This window comes from Mizuhopecten yessoensis, unplaced genomic scaffold, assembly GCF_002113885.1.
Source record: "Mizuhopecten yessoensis strain PY_sf001 unplaced genomic scaffold, ASM211388v2 scaffold1011, whole genome shotgun sequence".
Lineage (NCBI taxonomy): Eukaryota > Metazoa > Mollusca > Bivalvia > Pectinida > Pectinidae > Mizuhopecten > Mizuhopecten yessoensis.
The window spans coordinates 856,143-882,720 of record NW_018403833.1 but is presented as its reverse complement, the minus strand read 5'-3'; the positions used below and the strand labels follow the sequence as shown (position 1 = coordinate 882,720).

The window sequence follows — 26,578 nt, the reverse complement described above, 5'->3', positions numbered from 1 at the left end:
ACCATAAACACAAGAGGCCCAATGGGCTTGTCACTGATATGAAGACAAGGGATTAAAACCAGTTATTGATAACGGAAGACAGATAATCGAATGGACTTCTCGATGACAACATAAGTGGCACACTGGACCGTCATCAGCAACAACACAAGAGGTTCACCAGGCCTGCCATTGACAACAACACATTAAGGATTTCAAACAGAGCCTCAATGACTCATAGATAGAGAAGATCATTAGCTAGTGTTACATGTTTATATGCGTGTTCAATTTCAATAGATACGTTCAGCAGATGATTAAGATTCCATTATTATTAATATCCCCTAATAATTCAATATAGACGGTGACAGCTGTTGTTTATATTTTTATTTTATTACTTTATTTGCATTAGGACTTGGAATACCAGGTAATTATAACTAATACAGCCTTTGATCAGTAATGAATTCACAAAATATACACTTAATTTTACACTATGTAAATAATCATAGACAAAGAAAATCACGGACAAGGAAAAAGGAGGTTATACAAACCACAAAATACCAGGTAATTATAACTAATACAGCCTTTGATCAGTAATGAATTCACAAAATATACACTTAATTTTACACTATGTAAATAATCATAGACAAAGAAAGTCACGGACAAGGAAAAAGGAGGTTATACAAACCACAAAATACCAGGTAATTATAACTAATGCATCCTTATATCAGTAACGAATTCACAAAATATATATACACATAATTTTACACTATGTAAATAATCAGTCGAAGATGGACAGGGACAAGGAGGAAGTGGGTTATACAAACCACAACACTATCTTGAAGAGGAAATTCCCACTTTTTCATAATGGTTATCACTAAAAACTTGCATATCAACTGACTTTTCACATACCTCTTGTAGTGCATATTTCATTACTGTATTAAAGCATAATCTTATGAACTGATTTAAAACTAGTCCTATACATTGGGGGGGCCAAATTGGCCGGGTGGTCAAGGAGTCTGACCGTAGACGACCACTAGCCCTCCCACCACTGGGTCCTGTTTTGAGACCTACATAGACAGTCGCCAGGTAATGGCCATATATAGGTAAGTGGCTTTTCTCCGGGAACTCCGTCATCCTCCACCACCAAAAGCTGGCACATCCTTGAATGACCATAGCTGTCGCTAGCGTGTAAAACACAAACAAACCAAACCTGTACCAGTGACTTTGTTTAACATGCACACACACAAGACAGATTTGTCCGGCAGGTATTGAATTAACAAGCTAAAAACTGTCATTGCTTGTTATTTTATTTAAGTTTATTACACAGTACTTAGTTTATCTTAGCTTAAACTCAGGCTAATATTAAATTTTCCTTATCATAAGCTTTCCCCATTAGAGAGGTAGTGTAAATGGAAGTGTGACATGCCCTGTTTCAAACCTTGCAGCCTTTTCATCATTTATTTCGATTACGAGTGTCCTATTTAAGATTATGGCAAATGAATCTCAACTATAATGGCCTGCTACCTGTACTTTCCCTGACAAAACATCAGAGCCACTTCTATTCTCCAGGGTACTAAACCACAAACGTTTTTATCCTGTAACCCTGTTATCTATTAAACATTTAAAGTGATATGGTTTTATTGTCTATATACGTGAGTCATATATATAATACATCGTGAGTTATCAGATCATGACACAACGTCCTGTAATCGGGTACCTGTAACTTATAAGCATTGGAGCTTCGCTTTATAATCTCTGGAGTCGTGGATGCAGGGGAGAATTATTAATGATAATAGTTTCACGTGCCGACAGTTTTAGTCATCGGATAATTGACCAATACAATAGTGTTAGGCGAGCTTCTGACTGTGTTAGACCTCCAGAAGGCAAATGTTTGACTAGGCATTGATTGGGTACCCAGATCAAACTACCAATCAGGCTGTACCCCGTAATTAGTTTGGGCGAGCATGTGTCAACATACAACGTAAGACAAAGTCCCCACAAGGACGTGAGTCATGGGCCCTGAGTCAACACCCATGTCGGTAAAACAACAACTCCATGTGGGCCACTTCTCAAGGTAGAGGTTAAAATGGGGCCTTATAATTAACGCTATCTCTTTCCGGGTATCTGCGAACACAGCTAATAGAAATGATTCAGCAGAGAAAAAAATATTTGTATGACATGCTATAAATCTGTGAATACAGTGTAATTTTCCAACAGAGCTCTTCTGTCAATGGAAAAAAGTAAATTCATTGAAGAGATGTACCGTAGCTAGTTGAAACAGTTTGAATTGACCTCTGAGTGTATGTCTCAAGCCCCTGTAAAGTTATCTAGATAACAATATGGCCAAACAACTTCCAGATATCATAACAAGTTTATATTTCAAGAATTGCCCTATAACATCAATATGGTACTTGTAAATATTCATATTACTAATTTGATTCCGTCCATACACACCTGTAAAGTATTGCAGCCAATAATTTCTGTGATTAATTAATAACAAGAGAGGGTCACTAATTTATATAGTTACCATACTGGAGCAAACAAGGTTAACCCAGTATTAAGATCCTTGACTGATCTCTTCAGGCAAACTATACACAGTAAACACAGTGAAACTGTCATGGTAGCTAAGTCCTCAGCTGTTATGGTAGCTATGTCCTATAATGTCATGGTAGCTAAGTCCTTAGCTGTTATGGTAGCTATGTCTTATAAGGTTATGGTAGCTAAGTCATCAGCTGTTATGGTAGCTATGTCCTATAATGTTATGGTAGCTATGACCTATAATGTTATGGTAGCTAAGTCCTATAATGTTATGGTAGCTATATGTCCTAGGCTGTTATGGTAGCTAAGTCCTCAGCTGTTATGGTAGCTATGACCTATAATGTTATGGTAGCTAAGTCCTAAGCTGTTATGGTAGCTATGACCTATAATGTTCTGGTAGCTAAGTCCTAAGCTGTTATGGTAACTATGTCCTATAATGTTATGGTAGCTATGACCTATAATGTTCTGGTAGCTAAGTCCTAAGCTGTTATGGTAGCTATGTCCTATAATGTTATGGTAGGTAAGTCCTAAGCTATTATGGTAGCTATGTCCTATAATGTTATGGTAGCTATGTCCTTAGCTGTTATGGTAGCTATATCCTAAGCTGTTATGGTAGCTATGTCCCATAATGTTATGGTAGGTAAGTCCTAAGCTATTATGGTTGCTATGTCCTATAATGTTATGGTAGCTATGTCCTATAATGTCATGGTAGCTAAGTCCTAAGCTGTTATGGGAGCTATGTCCTATAATGTTATGGTAGGTAAGTCCTAAACTATTATGGTAGCTATGTCCTATAATGTTATGGGAGCTATGTCCTTAGCTGTTGTGGTAGCTATGTTCTACAATGTTATGGTAGCTATGTCCTATAATGTTATGGTAGCTATATCCTAAGCTGTTATGGTAGCTATGTCCTATAGCTGTTGTGGTAGCTATGTTTAAGCTGTTATGGTAGCTATGTTCTACAATGTTATGGTAGCTATGCCCTAAGCTGTTGTTGTAGCTATGTTCTACAATGTTATGGTAGCTATGTCCTAAGCTGTTATGGTAGCTATGTTCTACAATGTTATGGTAGCTATGCCCTAAGCTGTTATGGTAGCTATGTCCTATAATGTTATGGTAGCTATGTCCTTAGCTGTTATGGTAGCTATGTCCTAAGCTGTTATGGTAGCTATGTTCTACAATGTTGTGGTAGCTATGTCCTTAGCTGTTATGGTAGCTATGTCCTATAATGTTATGGTAGCTATGTCCTTAGCTGTTATGGTAGCTATGTCCTAAGCTGTTATGGTAGCTATGTTCTACAATGTTATGGTAGCTATGTCCTAAGCTGTTATGGTAGCTATGTCCTATAATGTTATGGTAGCTATGTCCTTAGCTGTTATGGTAGCTATGTCCTAAGCTGTTATGGTAGCTATGTTCTACAATGTTATGGTAGCTATGTCCTAAGCTGTTATGGTAGCTATGTTCTACAATGTTATGGTAGCTATGTCCTAAGCTGTTATGGTAGCTATGTCCTATAATGTTATGGTAGCTATGTCCTTAGCTGTTATGGTAGCTATGTCCTAAGCTGTTATGGTAGCTATGTTCTACAATGTTATGGTAGCTATGTCCTAAGCTGTTATGGTAGCTATGTTCTACAATGTTATGGTAGCTATGTCCTAAGCTGTTATGGTAGCTATGTCCTATAATGTTATGGTAGCTATGTCCTTAGCTGTTATGGTAGCTATGTCCTAAGCTGTTATGGTAGCTATGTTCTACAATGTTATGGTAGCTATGTCCTAAGCTGTTATGGTAGCTATGTTCTACAATGTTATGGTAGCTATGTCCTAAGCTGTTATGGTAGCTATGTCCTATAATGTTATGGTAGCTATGTCCTTAGCTGTTATGGTAGCTATGTCCTAAGCTGTTATGGTAGCTATGTTCTACAATGTTATGGTAGCTAAGTCCTCAGCTGTTATGGTAGCTATGTTCTACAATGTTATGGTAGCTATGTCCTATAATGTTATGGTAGCTAAGTCCTCAGCTGTTATGGTAGCTATGTTCTACAATGTTATGGTAGCTATGCCCTAAGCTGTTATGGTAGCTATGTTCTACAATGTTATGGTAGCTATGTCCTATAATGTTATGGTAGCTATGTCCTTAGCTGTTGTGGTAGCTATGTCCTAGGCTGTTATGGTAGCTATGTCCCAGCCAGAAGCAATTGTCTTCATTACAATTATTGTGGAAAACAGGTCCCATTTAGAAGCAAATGTTGCATAAATTTGCTGAAGACTGAATATCGCCTCACAGCTGTTAGTAAGATTAAGATTCAAACTTATTCCACAAGGATGATGATAAAAAAAATCATGAAATTCTAAAAAATAAAATTGCATTTACTTTGCTGTTAAGTCTGGGACTTGCCATTTGAAAACAAAAACAAAAATAGAAGAAAGAAAAATGATAAGATTTTATTGAAAGAATTGTCACTTGAATGTGTTCTCTCAAGTATAATAAAATCCTCTGCTTGTATTTATGCTAGAATATATGTATAACAGGGTAAAAATGTCAGGACTAAAATGAGATGTAATTGCTATCTATATGTTCCAGGTGGGAATATCACAGACAGTTGACTTTAAGATCATGTTCCAATTGTCTAGACAAGGTAATACAAGACCTCAATAACTACACTAAAGTGCTGTTTTGTGTTCATTACAAACCAGTCAAGTCAAACCAGTAATGTTCTGTGCAATCTTGTATTCATTACAGGTTAGTAAATTTTAACTACAGTGCCCTCTGGTTACAAGTATGTCAGTTAAATCAAACTACATTGCCATCTGGTGTTACAATTCAGTAAAGTCAAACTAAAGTGCCCTCTGGTATCAAGTATGTCAGTTAGTTCAAAAGAAAGTGCCCTTTGGTGTAACAAATCAATAAAGTCAAATTACAGTGCCCTCTGGTTTTACAAATCAGTATTGTCAAACTATAGTGACCTCTGGTGTCAATTACAAGTCAGTAAAGTCAAACTACAGTGCCCCCTGGTGTTAATTACAAGTCAGTGAAGTCAAACTACAGTGCCCCCTGGTGTTAATTACAAGTCAGTAAAGTCAAACTACAGAACCCTCTGGTGTCAATTACAACTCAGTAAAGTCAAACTAGTGCCCTCTGGTGTCAATTACAAGTCAGTAAAGTCAAATTACAGTGACCTCTGGTGTCAATTACAAGTCAGTAAAGTCAAACAACGGTGCCCTCTGGTGTCAATTACAAGTCAGTAAAGTCAAACTACAGTGCCCTCTGGTGTCAATTACAAGTCAGTAAAGTCAAACTACAGTGCCCTCTGGTGTCTATTACAAGTCAGTTAAGTCAAACTACAGTGCCCTCTGGTGTCAATTACAAGTCAGTTAAGTCAAACTACAGTGCCCTCTGGTGTCAATTACAATTTAGTAAAGTCAAACTACAGTGCCCTCTGGTGTCAATTATAAGTCAGTTAAGTCAAACTACAGTGCCCTTTGGTGTCAATTACAAGTCAGTAAATTCAAACTACAGTGCCCTCTGGTGTCAATTACAAGTCAGTTAAGTCAAACTACAGTGCCCTCTGGTGTCAATTACAAGTCAGTTAAGTCAAACTACAGTGCCCTCTGGTGTCAATTACAATTCAGTAAAGTCAAACTACGGTGCCCTCTAGTGTTAATTACAAGTCAAACTACAGTGCCCCCTGGTGTTAATTACAAGTCAGTAAAGTCAAACTACAGTGCCGTCTGGTGTTAAATTACAATTCAGTAAAGTCAAACTACAGTGCCCTCTGGTGTTAGTTACAAGTCAATGGATTATAACTACAGTGCCCTCTGGTGTTAGTTACAAGTCAATGGAGTATAACTACAGTGCCCTCTGATGTTAGTTACAAGTCAATGGAGTATAACTACAGTGCCCTCTGGTGTTAGTTACAAGTCAATGGATTATAACTACAGTGCCCTCTGGTGTTAGTTACAAGTCAATGGAGTATAACTACATTGCCCTCTGGTGTCCACTGAATCCTGTCTTATCCGACATCCTTTTGGATCCAACACAATTCTTGAGTAAGTTAGGTTGTCACAATATGCATCTTTATTTGTTAGGTCTATAAGGTATTCATTACAGATGTGTTTTGGATATATCGGAATATTCAGGTGTCAGATTAAACAGGTAACACTGTTCAGCTACATTGCCATGCAACAGAACACAAAACACTTGATATTGTTGAACTATTTTATAAACAGATCATTTACTATACCAGACATTTGTTGTGTCATATATTCATCGACTTATTTATACTTTGTTTTCCTTGTTGTCTTATCTTGTTTAAATAGTCTACCAGAAGACAAATATAATTGTTCGACTTTCTGCCTATTAAGCTTTGTTTGGGTTGGGGATTACAGAATCCAGACAATGTTTTTAATTCTACCTGACCTATTCACTTGCTTCTATTTAACTCTTTTAGATCATTTCATGGTGATATTCACTCAAAAAATCTTCCAGGCAAATGTTGAAATTGGAACATATATTTGTGACTTAGAAAAGTAGACTGTTAAAACTCGTCTATTTAAATCCACAGAAACTATCTTAAGAAACCTCAATGATTTCCGGCTTTTGTTAATTTTCAGGTGTAATAAGTTTTGGGATAGGTGAGAAAAATACACAAGAAAAACCTGACAGTGTGGGTGATGACTAGACAAACTGCAGTGAACTAGAAAAGCGCTTTAAAATCATGGGATTCAATAGATAATAGATGTGGTCCTATTTTATTTGTACCTGATTCAACCGTGTCCAACAGTATAGAAAATCCCTGCTTGAAGCTAAAGAAAACACCCAAAATGTGCCACATTCAAACACACTGCCAGGGAAAAACATGTGCCTTAATGCTATTAACACAGTATTTCTGTTGGCAATTTCTTTCATTTTTTGCTGCCATGCAGACCTAAAAACCTACATATTTTATGGATTAAAAAGGATCAGACTTAAGCAAAATTTGTGAAAACTAACTTCTCCCTAATGAAGAATTTAAAAAATAAATCTGGTTTTACCGTTTAAAAATTGCACTCTGTAGCTTAGAGTTTATCATGTTTGGAGATCTCCACTCCCAGAGAACTCAGTAGGATGAAGTCGCCATGGGTATTCATTGATCAGAATATCTTTCCGAGTCTAGACATCAATGCTCAATTGTAAGTACAGGAAACACAGAATGGCACATTTCATACAACATGCATACCAATGTAACACCGTCCTATAATCTAAATCATAATGACCCTGCTATTTTCATGTAACTTTCAATATCAGCCACAAGGATCAGAAAGACTCCTGATAATAGAACTAGTGTGTAGACTACATGCAATCCTGTCACTATAAATGTTCAAACTGATACCCACATCATTAAGGTGGAGAGTCCCAGAGCTCTGTGTAGAATCTCCAAAGAAGAAGAGTTCCGAATTATTGAACATTTTTCTAAGATCGAGTTGCTTGCCCATTTACTTAAGTAAAGTGTTACATTTTGTATATACAAAAGAAACATATTTATCATCGTTTTCTTTTCCACAAAAGCATTTTAGCTCTGCCTCGGGGATTTGATCACTGGCTATCTTGATTATAAAGCAGGGAGCTCATCCATTTTACTACCAGCCATGTAATTTGTTTTGTCAATACCTTTCTGCAAGTACATTACAAGGGAATACGGTTACTTCATAATGTTCTAACTCCCTAAAAAGATCACCAACTTATAGTAATCTCTGTATGAATATAGAGGAAATAAGATATAAATTTAAAAGGAAAATAACTTTAAAAAATGTCTGTATACAGAAGTGAAGTGAAGGGATCGTCTACATTAGATTACAATACACATTTCTTGGTATACCTGTAATTTTTTACTTGAATTATCTCCCTTGATAAATATTTTATAATTGCTTAGTATGTAAATATATTTACTATCTTTCAAATGCGTTCTCAAGAAGTTGACAAAGTTCAAATTACCATTCAGACAGATATTTGACCAGACACCCTGTGTGGAGCTGTTTTGGATAACGGATGCCTTTTTTCAGTTTCCAGCATGAATGCTTTTAAAAAATATCAAAACATGTCTGGATATTTGTATAAATAACGTCATACAGTTCCTCCGTTATGTTATCTGCATTACCATATTCACTATATAATTCTAGCCATAATATCATTGATCTTCTAAACTTGTTTGCTATATTTTTGGTGACAATGTGTAGTGAATCGCTTCTTTACAGATAGAACTTTGCAGCAACGTTTTCCTGAGTGGTTGTCTATGGATAAGGGTGTCTACTGATACCATCAGTCAGACCTGTAGCTATTAGGATACTCCGGAATGGCTCAACCACGATAAAGGACACCAGGGAACCGCAGACAAAATGCTGTCCTTTTCAGATAAAGCCTGCCAAAAACCAAGCTGTCCTTTTCAGATAAAGCCTGCCAAAAACCAAACCTTCTATGGTTTTGTTTGTGCTACCGACAATCAATTTTAGTGTCCCGGACTAACATCGTATTTTTCAGTCATTTTTAGAGAATTCAGAGATTATTTGCAGGCCCCTTGGGCTTATTTCTGGTCTGATATATATTTTTTACTTGACTCCCTTATCCATTAGGCAAAAGTAAACTTTGTGTTTTGCCTCTCTCTACCTACCCTATTGTTTAGCCCTGACCCTAAGGCTTAAAGATGTGAGAGCCAAAAGGGGATTTGTTTCGGCCTGGAAAAGGACATATAGTTTATGCTTGTTCTATGCAATGAACTAATTCAATCACTGCAAAAGGCAACATTTCGGAAATTCTGCTGATTTAAAAGATAAAAAAAAAGATGATGAAAAATAGGGGGTCAGAATAAAAAAATACATAGACTTGGCATATATGTGGCTGGTTTGTGTGATCTTGCTTCATCAGACACGACACATTTGTAATATTCCTATCTCGTCAACATGGCCATTAATACAAGAGGCCCATGGGCCTTAACGGTCACCTGAGTCTATAGTATTTATTTTTGTTGTTGAAATATGTACCAATTTGAGTAAAAAATAGTATAATGTTAACTTAACTTTGTCAGGACCATGAGCTGATCATTCCTAGACCAATTTTAAGTGAGATCGGCCTATTAGAACTTAGTAGCAAAATAGCGGCCATGGCAGCCAAATTGTATTTCTGATTGACCCGAAAAATAACAACACTTTGTCAGGACCATGATTCGATCATTCCTACAAAGTTTCAGTTCAATCGGCCAAGTAGATCTTTACTTTAAGTTTGAAATAGTTTACCAAAATGGCAGCTGTGGTGGCCATATTGGATTTCTGATCGACCTGAAAAATAACAACACTTTGTCAGGACCATGAGTCAATCATTCCTACAAAGTTTCAGTTCAATCGGCCTAGCAGAACTTGACTTTAAGTTTGAAATATGTTTTCAAAATGGTGGCCGTGGCGGCCATATTGGATTTATGATTGACCTGAAAAATAACAACACTTTGTCAGGACCATGAGTCGATCATTCCTACAAACTTTAAGTTCAATCGGTCCAGCAGAACTTGACTTTAAGTTTGAAATAGGTTTTCAAAATGGCGGCCGTGGTGGCCATATTGGATTTCTGATCGACCCAAAAAATAACAACACTTTGTCAGGACCATGAGGCGATCATTCCTACCAACTTTCAGTTCAATCGGTCCAGCAGAACTTGACTTTAAGTTTGAAATAGGTTTTCAAAATGGTGGCCGTGGCGGCCATATTGGATTTCTGATCGACCCGAAAAATAACAACACTTTGTCAGGACCATGAGGCGATCATTCCTACCAACTTTCAGTTCAATCGGCCCAGCAGAACTTGACTTTAAGTTTGAAATGTAAAATGTTAACGGACGACGGACGACGGACGGACGAAAACGGATAGCAATAGGTCACTTGAGCTAAAGCTCAGGTGACCTAAAAACAGTGCCGTACCTTTTTAAGCTGAGTGGTATACCACAGATACAACATTGTCCCTGTTAACCTCGACACAAACCAGCTCAAATTTGTCATAAATAACATCTCTATGATATAGGTATCAGTTTCAAAAACTAACGAAGCATTACTATTCGGTGAGGTCCTTTGTGGTAATAGAAATGTTTAATTAGATGTTCTGTGCTGGTATAATTACCAACAGTAGCACTTACCACTTAAGATACCTGTACCGGAGATAGTAACACCTATTTCACGATATCTCACGAAACAACGTTATAAAGGGACATTCCTAATTCGTTATGTTCCCCTTGATCTTCACACCTCCGACAATGACAATACAGACTCGTGTTAATTACGAACAAGGAACAAGACCTTGTAAGTGGAGGCACCTGTATGAATTACAGGACATGACCTCGTAATTGGAGACCCCTATCAAGGTTGTATGGGTGATCAGTCATGCTGACCTGTACACTAGATACAATGTGCTGACCCCTGACCCCTACATCAGGACCCTAACACTATCCACAAGCTTACTTAGGACAGATTCCTGTCCTGGGGGGTATGGAGAGGGACAAGGGCTAATAAGTATCGCCTTTGATCTTGTATTTAGTTATTCATCACAAAAAAACTTCTTACTATTACAAAACTAAATAGACTGATTTCAGTAAGAGTTATAGTGATACTGATCATTAGAGCCCCCCCTCTGTAAGAGTTATAGTGATACTGATCATTAGAGTCCCTCCCCCCTTCTGTAAGAGTTATAGTGATACTGATCATCAGAGCCCCTCGCCCCTTCTGTAAGAGTTATAGTGATACTGATAATCAGAGCCCCTCCCCCCTTCTGTAAGAGTTATAGTGATACTGATCATTAGAGCCCAGTCCCCCCTTCACTTTTCCTTGACACAGCTTCAGATTTATTTGGGTTAAATATTGATATAATCTATCAGAACCGGAGAGTAAGCAAATGAAAGCAATATTTGAAATTTTAATGGAGAACTGCTATATACAGTGTGATCCATTATTAGCTAAGTGTGATATACATTGCCAGCAAATTCCATATGGAACTTGGTAATAAAAAAAACATGGGTTGGCATGTTTTGGACAATATCATTTCGACTGACTAGAAATTGGAGCTCCGTAATCCATTTTTTTTTTCCAATATTGATTTTAGGTTTGATGTTGCTATTGCATGTAAAGAAAGCGTGATTCATACCTGGAGGAAATGTCAAGTAGAATAACGTTATCGGCCATCACACTTTGAATGTGCTCGACTGTTTTACAAATGTGGAAATATATCAATGATAACAGTTCAAGAGCCCTGCTGATAATAGCACTCTAATTCCACCTACAAGTATTTAGTAATTACAAGTATTTAGTAATTACAAGTATTTAGTAATTACAAGTATTTTCCATAGAAAATGGCAGGAATTGAAATCGTAGAGTCACAAAAACTTCCACATACCACAGTTTGTTTTAACCGAGAGCTCCATAAGGTGTCAGAACATTATAATGGTTGCTAGTTATAGAACAGCCTCTCATTCTATTAGCACTGGAAAGGTCACATGGACTTTTATCGGTGACCGAAATTAACAAATGCTTCCAATTTAACTTTACCAAATGTTATAATGATGAGTACCGCGGAGATACTAACCAGGTTTTACAGTATATATGAGACCTGAAAGGCCAAGAGAACTTTAATTTTCAACATCAGGTGAAGTGGTAAACAAGCATGCACTATTTATTTATTTTTAATTTCGATACAAATTTCCTCGATTCCTTTATGAGATGCAGTTCCACAAAAGAAGCTATGTTCAGCAGTTTTCAACAAGTTAATTATAATTATAAAAAATCTAGCAGCAAAATTCAATTAAATTGACTCAAGATTTGATTGCACTAACTCCATGAACTTTTGAAATTGACTGAAGATGTAAAAAGGCAATTTTCTGGAATTACAACGAGGACATCTCCAGTTGTGGAAATTAAATTATATATCAGACGAACTTGGTATTGTGGAAAATATCGTAAATCTCCAGACAAACATATAACTATTTCAATTCCTCCACACTCCTGTTGAAGTGTATGCTAATTGAATCATAAAAACAAATCTGATAACTAGAAAGCATTGAAATCCCCAAACACATGTTCCACTCATCTCTAATTATATTAAAAACTTTTCAATATTTGAAATGCATTTCGAGCTAACATTATCAGATATATAATGTAGACTGGAATGAGACGGAATCTCGTTACAACAGATTACGCTACACATCAGGCGAAATGATAGATACTAAATACATGTAGGACCACGTTAAATTGTTTTCTTGAATGTTATTAGTCTACATAGACTACATGAAATTTTGCGACAATAATAAACTTCCTATGTCTTGCTTAGTAATCCAAGATGGAGGTATGTGGTCCTCCTAACCAATATCCTATAACTGTAAACAGTTAGGAGCCATGGAAGTCTAGTGGTGGGACGCTGGGTTCGTGACCGAAGGGTTGCGGGTTCGAGTCACGGCACGGCAATGTGTTGTATGTATCTTTGAACAAGATACTTTACTCCACTTGTTCCAGTCTATTCAGCTGTAAATGAGTATGTGGTTGGGCAGTGCTAGAATTGTTGAATGCTAGCTGTGAGCGCCGAAATGGCAGCACCAGCTGTATGCTTCCCAGGGAGTTGAGAAAGATATTGGCTGGTTGCAAAGGTACGTCCTATAACCACGGATAATAATTTGTGAACCGCTTGAGATAGACGACCTACGAACTAGGTTGTGATAAAGCGGTATTTAAGAAACATAATTAAAACCTGTAAATGACTTTTGACATTGAATGCAATACTGGTTAATTTTAATTAATTGTAATTAAATGCGATTTAGATTATTAACTGACTTTGGTTATATGTGATATAAAGGTTGTTGAGGTTTTATGTCGTTTTAAATAAATTTGCCAAAAATTCCCATCCACGAAAATATCTCAATATACAGTATCTTTATTGATTCTGAATACACTCTCGCTTCCTGAAAGCTTCAAACTCAACTATTTGAAAACCTTCATTACAAAATTTCAATTGTGAAGTCCTTAACCGCCAAAGACAACATCCGAAGATCAACCTTCCGTGTATATACACTGGTCTGGTTTGTGTAGAACTGGGCTGGACACTGGTCAAGAATTGTTTACTTTTGACCACCCACTCTGTCCGGTGTTGACAAACCTCAGGTAAACATGCACACGAAATTATTTGAACAAGTGAATTTGCCAGCTGCAGGACGAGCCTTAATCAAAGGCAAAAATGGTCCCTTATCAAATACGTATAAACATGTCATTACCCAAGTATCCTCGAACATATCCACAGGTACTCAAAATGGTATTGTCTAAATATTATCTAACCATCAGTCCAAGTGCCAAAAGACCAGTACATTAAACATTGTGTAATCTAGGCAAGTTTGTTAAGCTAGCCTCTTGACCCAAGGGTATTACAGAATGACCAATAGGGTATTAGAACTGACCAATAGGGTGTTAGAGCCAAGAATTGGTCAATTTGGTTAAAGTATTACATACTAACACCTGGGAAAGCTTTTATCCCTCAAAGGTTTTAGTCCCCTATAGTACCATTCGTACATAATAGGGGTATATACCGCTGGCTTTGATCTTTAACACCGCGACTGATAGTATACTTACATAGGTAATACACCTATAACAGAGATGTATAACACCCCTATCATTGAATGTGTAAACTGGGGTGGAAAATTAACCCATTTAGTAAGACTTAAGTCTACCCATTATTACTGAGATATCCTCTGTACTTATATACATAAGCTATGTTACACCAGTTGACTGTACACGGCATGTCCTAATGTATCCTATTTATTTTATAAGTAGGTTATTTCATTCCTAATTTCTAATTCTTACCTCTTTTGGAATATTGGAATTAACATTACTATAAACCAATTTTCAGCTTCATTGATGTTTGTCATCAATTGTATCAGACTGGCAAATCTGTGGTGAATAGATTATGACATTAGAAGTCAGGTTTATCACAAAATCAAAGTAGTGCACACATGGCCATTTACACTCAGATCCAAACTAATGTACACGTTCCATTGTATACAAACAGTAGGTATAAACTTTCAGTTGCAACGAAACAGTACAAAAAACAACTGTCGCAAGTAAGCAGTCAAAAACACTCAGTTTAATAATAAGCAAAACAGACAAAAAACACTCAGTTACAAGCAAAACAGACAACAAACATTCAGTTACAAGCAAAACAGACAAAAAACACTCAGTTACAAGCAAAACATACAAAAAACACTCAGTTACAATTAAAACAGACAACAAACACTCAATTACAAGCAAAAAAGACAACAAACATTCAGTTACAAGCAAAACAGATAACATACACTCAGTTACAAGCAAAACAGACAACAAATACTCAGTTACAAGCAAAACAGACAAAAAAAACACTCAGTTACAAGTAAAACAGACAACAAACACTCAGTTACAAGCAAAACAGACAACAAACACTCAGTTACAAGTAAAACAGACTGCAAACACTCAGTTACAAGTAAAACAGACAACAAACCCTCAGTTACAAACAAAACAGACAGAATACACTCAGTTACAAGCAAAACAGACAACAAACACTCAGTAACAAGCAAAACAGACAACAAAAAATCAGTAACAAGCAAAACAGACAACAAACACTCAGTTACAAACAAAACAGACAGAATACACTCAGTTACAAGCAAAACAGACCACAAACACTCAGTAACAAGCAAAACAGACAACAAAAAATCAGTAACAAGCAAAACAGACAACAAACACTCAGTTACAAACAAAACAGACAGAATACACTCAGTTACAAGCAAAACAGACAACAAACACTCAGTAACAAGCAAAACAGACAACAAAAAATCAGTAACAAGCAAAACAGACAACAAACACTCAGTTACAAACAAAACAGACAGAATACACTCAGTTACAAGCAAAACAGACCAAAAAAACACTCAGTTACAAGCAAAACAGACAACAAACACTCAGTTACAAGCAAAACAGACAACAAACACTCAGTTACAAGCCAAACAGACAAAAAACACTCAGTTACAAGCCAAACAGACAACAAACACTCAGTAACAAGCAAAACAGACAACAAACACTCAGTTACAAGCAAAACAGACAACAAACACTCAGTTACAAGCAAAACAGACAACAAACACTCAGTTACAAGCAAAACAGACAACAAACACTCAGTTACAAGCAAAACAGACAACAAACACTCAGTTACAAGCAAAACAGACAACAAACACTCAGTTACAAGCAAAACAGACAACAAACACTCAGTTACAAGCAAAACAGACAACAAACACTCAGTTACAAGCAAAACAGACAACAAACACTCAGTTACAAGCAAAACAGACAACAAACACTCAGTTACAAGCAAAACAGACAACAAACACTCAGTTACAAGCAAAACAGACAAAAAACACTCAGTTACAAGCAAAACAGACAACAAACACTCAGTTACAAGCAAAACAGACAACAAACACTCAGTTACAAGCAAAACAGACAACAAACACTCAGTTACAAGCAAAACAGACAACAAACACTCAGTTACAAGCAAAACAGACAACAAACACTCAGTTACAAGCAAAACAGACAACAAACACTCAGTTACAAGCAAAACAGACAACAAACACTCAGTTACAAGCAAAACAGACAACAAACACTCAGTTACAAGCAAAACAGACAACAAACACTCAGTTACAAGCAAAACAGACAACAAACACTCAGTTACAAGCAAAACAGACAACAAACACTCAGTTACAAGCAAAACAGACAACAAACACTCAGTTACAAGCAAAACAGACAACAAACACTCAGTTACAAGCAAAACAGACAACAAACACTCAGTTACAAGCAAAACAGACAACAAACACTCAGTTACAAGCAAAACAGACAACAAACACTCAGTTACAAGCAAAACAGACAACAAACACTCAGTTACAAGCAAAACAGACAACAAACACTCAGTTACAAGCAAAACAGACAACAAACACTCAGTTACAAGCAAAACAGACAACAAACACTCAGTTACAAGCAAAACAGACAACAAACACTCAGTTACAAGCAAAACAGACAACAAACACTCAGTTACAAGCAAAACAGACAACAAACACTCAGTTACAAGCAAAACAGACAACAAACACTCAGTTACAAGCAAAACAGACAACAAACACTCAGTTACAAGCAAAACAGACAACAAACACTCAGTTACAAGCAAAACAGACAACAAACACTCAGTTACAAGCAAAACAGACAACAAACACTCAGTTACAAGCAAAACAGACAACAAACACTCAGTTACAAGCAAAACAGACAACAAACACTCAGTTACAAGCAAAACAGACAACAAACACTCAGTTACAAGCAAAACAGACAACAAACACTCAGTTACAAGCAAAACAGACAACAAACACTCAGTTACAAGCAAAACAGACAACAAACACTCAGTTACAAGCAAAACAGACAACAAACACTCAGTTACAAGCAAAACAGACAACAAACACTCAGTTACAAGCAAAACAGACAACAAACACTCAGTTACAAGCAAAACAGACAACAAACACTCAGTTACAAGCAAAACAGACAACAAACACTCAGTTACAAGCAAAACAGACAACAAACACTCAGTTACAAGCAAAACAGACAACAAACACTCAGTTACAAGCAAAACAGACAACAAACACTCAGTTACAAGCAAAACAGACAACAAACACTCAGTTACAAGCAAAACAGACAACAAACACTCAGTTACAAGCAAAATAGACAACTAACACTCAGTTACAAGCCAAACAGACAAAAAACACTCAGTTACAAGCAAAATAGACAACAAACACTCAGTAACAAGCAAAACGGACAACAAACACTCATTTACAAACAAATCAGACAACAAACACTCAGTTACAAGCAAAATAGACAACAAACACTCAGCTACAACCAAAACACAAACAATCACTCAGTTACAAACAAAACAGACAACAAACACTCAGTTACAAGCAAAACAGACAACAAACATTCAGTTACAAGCAAAACAGACAACAAACACTCAGTTACAAGCAAAACAGACAATGTGACACTCAGTTACAAGCAAAACACAAACAATCAAATTAAATTGATTTAAACAATCAAATGGTCAGTGTATTGCTTTAAACCTTTTAACTTTCAAGTCTACAGAAACATACTTCATACAGACAGACAATTAGTGGCAACATGAACAAGTTCACGTCCAGTGTAAAGTAACCAGAGACTGGACCAGATCTGTGAGACAATTGCTGTTGTCCTTACTCCCACCTATCATGTTCCAGAGAGTGACCATCATCTGGACATAAAAAAACACTTTGGAGAAACACCTGACAAAAGTTGTATGTCATTAACAGTAAATGTTATCAAATGTTAGTTCAGGGATATTTCTAGCCGCCATACCTCAGGGATAACCTGGACAGAACCCAAACAAAGATGACTGGACGTACAATACTGTGTGGGCTATAATCTGTCATTCCCACTTAGTTGGAGGGCTAACATTACAATTTATATCCCTTCTGAAAAAAATAGTAACCATCCATCACCGGCCTATTGGTGTTTAATAGATTCTGGACAATGAGTTTTTACCTGCCTGGCTACTTTACCTTGACCACCGGCTCACCTCGTTAAAGGAACGCCATGCCAGGTATGCATAAATCAGTGGCTGAACGGGTATAAATCTTGTCTGTCTGGACATCCCTACACCTAGCATTGCTACTGTCTCGTTAAGGACAAAGACTTTTACTGCTTTTTCAACTTTACATATTAACTTGAATTAACAAAATAAATTCGAAATATTCATAATTAAAACACCTTTTTTTGGTTTTTGTCCCTTTGTAAATGCAGATCCTTTGAAACCATTATAAAGGTGAATTTAGTCACAGATTTAATCCTTTTCCAATTTTGAAACTTTGTATTGCGTTCATGATAAACTAACCAAGCTTCCACAAGAAAAGAGCATCTTTATTTACCCCAAGTCCAACAGTTAAAATCCTGGTCAGCTTAATATTAAACTTAACTAAATCGTTCACCAAGTCTATTTTCCAAAATACTTGAAGTTCAAAAGTTCAAAACTGAAATGATATGCTTTGTAATTAAAAAGTGTAATTATTAAAAAGTGTAATTATAGGCAAGAAACACAAAAATCTTTTGAAAGTAAAGTGGAATAATTTCCAATGAAATGGATTTGAAACTTTACGGAATGACCGATTAATTATATAAGCTGATCATACTTTGAAGAAGAGGGCCCCAGGTTATAGACTAATCACTGGGAGTTATAAACTTGGTGTGAAATTATATCCATCTGTGTGAAATAGATGATGACTGACATCAACTGTCCACCATTTGAAACTTGATATTTATGTAAAGTCATGTCCAACATGAATGTCGACCATTTAAAAAGATATCCCAGCAGAGGTGACAAGAATTGATATAATCCCAGCCGAATCAACAGAGATCGTGTCGTGAAGGGACAAAAAATCCAATTCGTGAAAGAACGGCCATATACATGAGGGGAAGAACTCAAGTCTTCAACAATTGTAATCTGACCCCAACACTTAAAGAGTCATCCATTTTTAATAAATACTTTATTGCAATTTCTTGGAGTAAAACATGTCTGTGAACTTTGAACTTCTCCTCAACATTTGAATACTCAAAAGTTAACTTCAGCAGCTCAATCACAATTACAAAATGTAATCTGATAGCAATAAAGTTACATGAAACAAATTCAAAACATATAACCATGACTTAAAAAATAAAACATTTTTTATTTAAATGCATGCAGGCAAACCTCCGAGATCAGAATGAAATTTACGTTTAGAATTAACAGAGGACAGAATTGCAGACAGATCTAATATGCTATCTTTCACAGACTGGCTACCAGCCTCTCAGCTTTTGTGAAGAATTTCCTGGCTTGCATACTACTAGCTTATTTCCCCCTACAATAATATTTTTTTCCTGAAAAAAACCCACCACCTATTACCTCATTCACCCCGGAAGACACATTTGAACTCTTCCAACTCAACGGTTGGAAAAGTTTATTATGAAATTTCAGGGGTGAATGAGTTTAACATCCTGCATCATACATCCATCAACGATATCCTGGACCAGCTTTCCTTTACTGGCTTATCTCCCCTTATTTCGAAACCAGAACCATACATGCAAAAGATTAAAAATTATAATAGTCTCATTTTTCTTCATCAATTCAAGATTCTATAGACCTGGGGCCAGTTTATTGTATTCCTGACAAAACCTAACTGCTTCATTGATTCTGAGATTGATCTATGGGCATCATGTCAAATCGAGGTACCCAAACCACTCCATCCATTAGTATGGCCCCCATAGTCTCCAATACTATAGAAATGGCAATATTGATATTTCTTTATGTACAATATCTATGTACTTCTTAATTTAATACATGGTATAATAAAAGGATAATTTCTTTAGCAATATCTCTCTACCACTTTAGCAACAGGTTGCATTTACCAGGACAGAATTGGATAGCTATAAGTTAAAGTGGTTTTGAATGTCACCACTGCGGAGACCACGTCTATACCAGAGCTGTGGAGACAGTTTTTGTCCGAAGATTCGCCTATCTGTCATAGGGTCGGTCACTGTCAGTACCAATAATAACCAGACCTTAAATCCCAAGTTAAAGTGGGGGGGCTCCAATTTCACTGCCTTTCAATATTTTCAAACCGCTGATAGCACAGGATAGACCTATATTGATATTAAAAATCATCGTCTCAATAAAGAATCCCAACAAATCTTGATTAGTTACCTTGAAGTTCCGCCACATATTGTGGTTTTCAGTTTTTATTCAATCTTAGCAATGGCCTAGACACTTAAGAGATTTAGTGGATATAAACCAAGCAAGAATATATTAAATTGTGAGTAGGTCAACAGCATTGTGAGGTTTCTACCTCAGAATGTCAGTGTGATACTCCAGTTGTACTTGCCTCCCACTGAGCATCAAGTTGTATCTCTGGTCTCAAACTTAATAATTAAATCTCATCACTGAGATATTATACTCAATCAACATAAGTTCTAATGATGCTATTAAATTAGGCCCAAAAGCTGGTTCAACAACCCCTCAATCAATGTACAGAGTGCACGTCCTGAACTCTACCACAAATGTCTTACATTAAGTCTAAAAATAGGTTTTTATCCTGCTTACTCACTAACCCTATTATAGAGCACAGCCATACTCTCCTTTTTGGAACTTGATAATTTCATTCATAAAGATTATAACAATAAGAGTCTTTTGTCTTTCTGAAGAAAAATACTATAACTTGAACTAAAGGTTTGATGTATTTTGGTAATTTAATGTTAGCCTTCAAATATTTTTTTGCTGACATTTGGAAAATTTACAAAAATGAAGGAACCACAGTTGTTGCAATTGTCAATCCACACATTTGGGTCTCAACAAAGATGAAAGATAATCCCAAGGTTCATTTTTTTGTTAGGAAATTATAATCATGTCACAACTTAGTAAGCATTTGTATGATGTGTATATAATTTCTTTCCATGGTTTTATACATTTTACTGAAATAAAGAAGTAATTGAATATATTACCCCAGATGCTGTATATATTGTACAGTATCAATTAACATCCGTATGTTTAAATCTATAGTATATATGTATTGGGATGTTTCAACATCAAAAGTTTCCCCTCGGCCCAGACTCGCATCTTTCGAATTCCACACTAAATATAGCACAGAATTTTTTATCAATCGTACAAATAGCGTTTTTACGAACTAATCATGTTTTCATTGAGATGTTGGAGGCAGCCGCCTGATCACACAGCCAGTGGCTAATAGCTATCTATTTTTATGACAGGTAATCACCTCGTATTTATACATGATGCATACTTACATAGTTACTTTATGATATGAGGCGTTCAGTATGGGAACTCACCTTCGGAGTGCTGTTTGATCATAATATGCTAAATAGATACTCGTAATTTAATGTTTCTTACACAGAAACAAATAAAACCTCTACTCTGGTAGTAGTTTTGTTTTTGTGGTTTTTTGAAATACCCGTCTACATTACCGTGAACATTTCTGGATATTTCCTCCCCCGAGTATTGCAAGTTTTGAATATCCAATAAAGTAACCAATTACATATTTTTTATTTGGAACACGATAAAATGTACTCGAAAAAACCCTCTACTGGTGGCAACAACCATAAATGATTTCTACCGACATAGCTTTCCCCAGATTTAATTCTACAAAAACACAACTGTCTAGATGACTAGGCTCAAATAACAGCAATTTATTGCTCCCCACCCAAGCTTTTATGTTGCAGAAATAATAAAATTATCTCTCTAATCACTTCATGTGTTTTACGTTCCGATTCCTCTTCCTTTTTTTTTTCATTCTTTCAAAACTCCAATTATTACCTCATGTTTTTTCTGACATTTATTAGTTCAGCCTTTTCGTTACCCGTTCATTCGTAAGTCTATCGGAACTTGAGGTGGAATCAAACCAGTGCTTATGACATGATATTTATAAATACTTTCCCTCAAATTACCATTATACACATTATCCAAAATACTGTCTCATTTACAAGTACGCCACAACAAGACAAGTTCTGTTTTAAAACGTAATCTCTTTTTGAAAGATATCTATTTTCGCATGAATTTTTAAGAAGAATCGATCATCAATTCAGATACCTTCTTTCAACCAAAACATATAATGTATATCACCACACCCAACTCTTGCAATAAATGGCAGCAGAAAGTTATGGACATATTTTTGCATTATATCGCATTTCATCCTCAATATCCAGGGGTTACACTCACTTTCGCTCTCTCCACCCCTGGAATATGTCATAGTAAAACTGAAGGCTCAGTGTGCACCACCTTGTTGATGAGACAAGAAGACTAGTTTGATCCTTTAATGTACATCAAAAGAATCTCGCGGTCACGTAGTGGTAAAAGTTGACAGGATTTGAAGTCGGGTGTCTCTCCTTTGTAATCTTCAAAGGACAGGTATCAGCCTAGCAATTGGTCAGTTTTTTTCACCTAAGACCAATCAAAAAGCTATCTTGGTGCCTTCAAATTTGTTATGACCTATTCCAGGGGTGTAGAGAGCGAAAGTGAGCGTAACGCCTGGATATTGAGGATGATCGCATTTGTTTTTATTGGTTGAAAAGTTTAATCACAATGCTTTACAATGTCAACTTTAACATAATGAATATATTAATCCGTCTACTCTGACAACCTGTGGGACACACATGTCAGTTAAATTAACCTATCTAATCTGACAACCTGTGGGACAAAACATGCCAAATAAACCTGCCCAGTGGGACACGCATATCAATTAAATTAACCTGTCTAATCTGATACCCTGTAGGACCCAACATGTCAATAAGATAAACCTGTCTAATGTGACACCCTGTGAAACTCAAAATGTCAGATTAACCTGTCTTATCTAATATCTTTTGTAAGACATCCTCATCCTCAATATCCAGAGCTATCCCTGAGGATTGAGGACAGTTAACCTGTCTTAACTGACACCCTGTGGAATACATGTTGGTTTAATTAACCTGTCTTATCGGACACCCTGTGGGACATGCATGTAAATTGAATTAACTTGTCTTATCTATCACTCTATGGAACACACATATATGTTAAATTGACCTGCCTTATCTGACACGCTGTGGGACATGCATGTTACATAATTTTTCCCGTCTTAACTGACATCCTAAGGAACACATGTCTGTACATTAACCTGTCTAATCTGACACCATGTGGGACATACATGTCAAATTATTCTGTCTTGTCTGACACCATGTGGAACACACATGTCAAATTAACCTGTCTAATCTATAACCTTGATGGACACACTTGTTTAACTTAAATTAACCTGTCTAATCTGACACCATGTGGGACATACATGTCAAATTATTCTGTCTTGTCTGACACCATGTGGAACACACATGTCAAATTAACCTGTCTAATCTGATACCTTGTGGGACATACATGTCAAATACACCTGTCTAATCTGACACCATGTGGGACATACATGTCACATTAACCTGTCTAATCTGATACCATGTGGGACATACATGTCAAATGCACCTGTCTAATCTTACACCATGTGGTACATACATGTCAAATGCACCTGTCTAATCTTACACCATGTGGGACATACATGTCACATTAACCTGTCTAATCTGACACCATGTGGGACATACATGTCACATTAACCTGTCTAATCTGATACCATGTGGAACATATATGTCACATTAACCTGTCTAATCTGACACCATGTGGGACATACATGTCAAATTAACCTGTCTAATCTGACACCTTGTGGGACATATACATGTCACATTAACCTGTCTAATCTGACACCATGCGGGAGACACATGATACTTAATTTAACCTGTTAGTTCAATTAACCTGTCTAATTTGACATCCTTAGGGATACTCATCAGTTCAACTATTAACCTGACTAATCTTTCACCCTGTGTGACACACAACATATTACACAAGATATCAAAATATAGGTGTCTTTTTCAGTAGTTTTCATAAGAAAAATGATTAAAGCAATATGTTGTATTAAACAGGATGTCAGAATACTCAAAACACATATTAGACAGGTTTCACTGTATACATATGTTGCAGGATGTAGATAACCAAATAATTTCGCTGACTAATTTTTTTCTAACATTATCTTTGAGATTATTATACAGGAATTTAAATTTATGTCCTTAAGTGTCGTTTTTCAATGCTGAGAAACCTAATACCATGAATTGGAGTAGAAAAACTACATAAATAACCTACATAAAACCCCTGCTGACAGTAGTACACTAGACCAACTCCACACTCTCATCATCTTAATACCATTTAGTACGTAATAAGCACTCGGGTGCTTCAGAAATTGTCTGGAGTGGTGCATTTATTATGCTAACAATACACAAGCTATGGCAGATATCCTACTTAGAGGCAGTGTAACAATACCCAAGCTATGGCAGATATCCTACTGAGAGGCAGTGTAACATTACACAAGCTATGGCAGATATCCTATTGAGAGGCAGTGTAACAATACACGAGCTATGGCAGATATCCTACTGAGAGGCAGTGTAACATTACACAAGCTATGGCAGATATCCTCCTGAGAGGCAGTGTAACAATACACAAGCTACGGCAGATATCCTACTTAGAGGCAGTGTACCAATACACAAGCTATGGCAGATATCCTTCTTAGAGGCAGTGTAACAATACACAAGCTATGGCAGATATCCTACTGAGAGACAATGTAACAATACACAAGCTATGGCAGATATCCTACTTAGAGGCAGTGTAACAATACACAAGCTATGGCAGATACCATACTGAGAGGCAGTGTAACAATACACAAGCTATAGCAGATATCCTACTTAGAGGCAGCATAACAATACACAAGCTATGGCAGATATCCTACTAAGAGGCAGTGTAACAATCCACAAGCTATGGCAGATATCCTACTAAGAGGCAGTGTAACAATCCACAAGCTATGGCAGATATCCTACTAAGAGGCAGTGTAACAATCCACAAGCTATGGCAGATATCCTACTGAGAGGCAGTGTAACAATACACAAGCTATAGCAGATATCCTACTTAGAGGCAGCGTAACAATACACAAGCTATGGCAGATATCCTACTTAGAGGCAGTGTGACAGTTGGATACGTTCCCAGGGAGAGTTGTCTGCTCTTCTTCTAAAACACTGTAGTACAGCCATAATCAACAGGCTCAAGTCATACCTTATAAGTTACCTCCACCTGGTCCGTTCTGGTGAATATTACTAGCACTCTATATAGGTAACCACAGCCGGTCAGGATACACAATGTGTTTGGGAAAGTGGGCACTTACATCATTTCCAGGACCAAGTGCATTACAACCATGAGGAGTGCTTATTGGTTGAGGGACATTAATCAAGGCAAATATGGTAACAGACTGGCCCCCGTCTCTAGAATATTGAATCATTTAGAAAAAAAATCAACTCTTAATAACAATTCTGATCACTTGGATGTCTGATTCTAGACTAGGGGGAGATAAGCTAGTAGTAAAATGCAGTTGAGAAATCCTGCATAAAAACTTAGGGGCTGGTAGCCAGTCTAACATGGTAACTGCTTATACAACATGACAGGTTGTTAGCAAAAATCTACACAATATTGAGACTGTCTGCAAACAATTTTTTCTCTCTGGCTTTTTCATTCGCTTTATTTATACCTTATTTGCTTTAATTAGCACCCATGACCTTAAAAGCAACCCTTTCCTTTTCAGGACACTTTCTGAATTGATCTCCATTCTCACCTTCTGTGGTTATGAAACATAGTGCTATATACTTTATATCATACTCTACTGTCTCAGGTTGTAACAAGAGCAACCAATTTGTTTTCTCCCTTGGAATGTGTCCGACAATTATCTCACCCTTACAGCATTTACTATCACAACCTATGTTTTGTTACTTAATAAGTCCCCATCCTCTTCCCCCCCACCCTGGCAATGTCCTTAAATGACCTTAGCTGTTAATAGGAGATTAAAGAAAGTAAAACAAACCTCCTCCCTGTCCACCCTGTCAGATTATTTTTGAAGTCTCCTGGGTGCTAATTATGGTAAATACAGTACAAACACACCCTTTAAGGCAGAGTTGTCCTCTATGTGAGCTACCTGACCTGGGTAGAGGGAGTGCAGATTGGTGAATCTTTCCTGTACCATTATCTGTTTAGTAACCTCCATTTACACATTACAAGTTTTGGATGAACCTGTCACAGCTGTGTTCAATTTATCTCAACTCTTACTGAAATAAGCCTTGAAATTAAACCCTGAACATCAGTTATGTACACAAACCCATAAAATTCACTACTCCGATAAAAAAATATATCAGTCTTGTGTATAAAAGAAGCAAGTCTTCAGTAAATTGCGTAATGAAAATATAATGTGACCTAGCAGCTTATCGTATTGCCCGACCCTGATAGAATGTGAAATATGTGGCATGTCTGAGAGGTATGAAGGCTGATCCGTGTTTATTGTGAAAACAACTCTATAGGTACTG

General features: G+C 36.7%; 1 protein-coding gene across 2 annotated transcripts in view; it reads right to left on the bottom strand.

Moving 5' to 3' along the window:
* Nucleotides 1-26,578, bottom strand: part of LOC110456352 (dystroglycan-like) — a 151,233-nt gene that overhangs the window by 90,641 nt on the left and 34,014 nt on the right. Inside the window, exon 1 of one of the 2 annotated variants that reach the window (XM_021507071.1) lies at nucleotides 14,366-14,385. The exons of the other annotated variant lie outside the window; for it this stretch is intronic. The gene's annotated coding sequence lies outside the window, so the exon portion shown is untranslated. Of the gene's footprint in view, nucleotides 1-14,365; nucleotides 14,386-26,578 lie in introns of those variants that run through there. 2 annotated transcript variants of the gene reach the window in all.